Here is a 2,400-nt window from a genome sequence, read left to right on the forward strand (position 1 = left end):
ACATTTGTAAAACTGTTGTTTCTCTAAATTCATAGGGTTTCCAGAGGCAAGCTATTTCAGAAGCCGATGGCCCTCCTACTTTTAAGCTTGTTTTAATTTGGGCGCCAAACACTGTCCACCATAAGGAGCCATTATCTCATTTGACACATCAGGGTCACGTTGTTTAGCATCACAGCAACCACGAGTTTCCTCTGTATGCAACAATAAAGAAAAATGATGAATCCGCTTTTGCGGGTCGTGGCGAGCACCGAGAGATCACTATGAAGGCTTCGGGAACACTTCGTGAGTACAAAGTGGTGGGGCGCTGCCTGCGCACCCCCAAGTGTCGGACTCCACCACTTTACCGCATGCGCATCTTCGCCCCCAACCATGTCGTTGCCAAGTCCCGCTTCTGGTACTTTGTGTCACAGCTGAAGAAAATGAAGAAGTCTTCTGGGGAAATTGTATACTGTGGACAGGTGTTCGAGAAGACCCCCTTGCGTGTGAAGAACTTTGGCATCTGGCTGTGCTACGACTCCCGCAGTGGGACCCACAACATGTACCGGGACCTGACCACCGCAGGAGCTGTCACCCAGTGCTACCGCAACATGGGCACTCGGCATCATGCCAGGGCCCACTCTATCCAGATCATGAAGGTGGAGGAGATCGCAGCCAACAAGTGCCGCCAACCTGCAGTCAAGCAGTTCCATGACTCCAAGATCAAGTTCCCACTCCCCACCGGGTCCTACGTTGCCAGCACAAGCCACAGTTTACCACCAAGCGGCCCAACACACAGCCCCTCTAGGCACAGTCCCTCTGCCTCATCCCAGTTTGCCCAATAAGATGCCTTAGGGATTGAAAAAAAAATGATGAATCCGTGAATAATGATGAAACGAATAACATGAAAAATATCTGTAAAATATGATGCTGAATGAAATCAACAAATCGCAAAAGTACTACTATTATAATAGATTTACGTATAGAAATAAATAATCTTTGATGATTACCAGGTAGGCAGGAAGGAGAGAAAGAGCCACACTAACTAGAGTTAATGCTGGTGAGAGACTAATGTATGTGAAGTCAGTACAATATGACCAAAGGATACGGAGACACAGAATTAAAGAATAACTACAGTAAATGAAATGATATATATAGTCACAGTACTGTAGTAACAACTGACTGACAATAATCTGAGTGGATACATAGTATACCTATCTATATCTAATCTAGATCTATCATCTCTACCTCTATCTCTATCATCTATACCTCTACCATCTCTCTCTCTATCTCTCTCTCTCTCTCTCTCTAAGTAAAAATGAAATTGCCCTATCAGGCACCACCTTCACAAGCTCTGCTTCCAATTGTTGTTCCAGTCACTGTGTTACTCCATCTCACTGAAGAGCTGCCTCTTTTCACCGTTCTTCTATTTTATCAAGCACGATGTCCTTATATAGCATACGGAAACCTCACAGCAACAGACTTCTATATCTCCTCTTATGGTCTTTGGGGTTGTTGTTATGCTACAGTCTACGCAACAATTGTTTGGCTCTTGCTTAGAAAAACAGATTATTTTAAAATTTATGTTCAAAGAAGATAGAAAGTCTTTACAACCACTTGACATCATTACCATTTCTAGTGCTTTTCATTCTACTGTGTAGGTCTGTATATTCATCTGGCGTTATTTTTCCTCTGCTTGAAAAGTTTGCTAGCAATGAAATCTGCAGGATTTCATACTTTTGTATTTATGAAATGTCTTTATTCTGCCTTACTTTTTTGCAAGATGCTTTTATTGGGTAAGAAAAATTCTGTATTGACAATAACAAAGCAAAACCAAACAAAATCTGCACTGCAATCCCAAAGATTCTAATCCATCAACTGCTACAGGGGAAAAATGTGTCCAGGCTTCTCCTATACTGCCTCTGCAAACCTGTTGGAGGGTCAGGTAGGGGCTTCCTGATGGCACACAAACAACAATACAATACACATATTATACTTGTCTTATTACTAATATAATATAATAAAGAGATTTTTTGTTGAGTTGTATGTACTTGAAAAGTATGCTTTTGTTAGCATAGATTATCTGTGGAATGGCTGAGTGATATTGAAATTATGTTCTGCAGATTTTAATAAAATAGTTGAAGTTTATCTTTAAATAAAATACATTAGTTGATACCTTCAAAAATATTCTTGCATGCATCCTGAAGTCCCTGACTTCCCATAACTCTGAGAGGACAAGACCAGTTTTTGGTGGTCCTCACCCCTCCTCTGCAGCACTCTTAGGAATGACTTCTTAATATATTGCTTATTTATTTTTTTCTTAAATGGTGGGAGTAGTTTAAGAGTGAGTAAGTGTATAAAATACAATGTATGGGAATGATTGTATGAAAAACAAGATGAATGAAGGAAAGTGTGAAACACAGT

The 2,400-nt window shown here is 40.7% G+C and overlaps 1 pseudogene; it reads left to right on the forward strand.

Annotated features, from left to right (window-relative positions):
• The first annotated feature begins 260 nt into the window (after window positions 1-260).
• On the forward strand, window positions 261-784 carry LOC102848205 (annotated as a pseudogene).
• Window positions 785-2,400: the final 1,616 nt, after the last annotated feature.

Source organism: Elephantulus edwardii, unplaced genomic scaffold (assembly GCF_000299155.1).
Source record: "Elephantulus edwardii isolate Elephantulus edwardi_28Jun2011 unplaced genomic scaffold, EleEdw1.0 scaffold00215, whole genome shotgun sequence".
Taxonomy (NCBI): domain Eukaryota; kingdom Metazoa; phylum Chordata; class Mammalia; order Macroscelidea; family Macroscelididae; genus Elephantulus; species Elephantulus edwardii.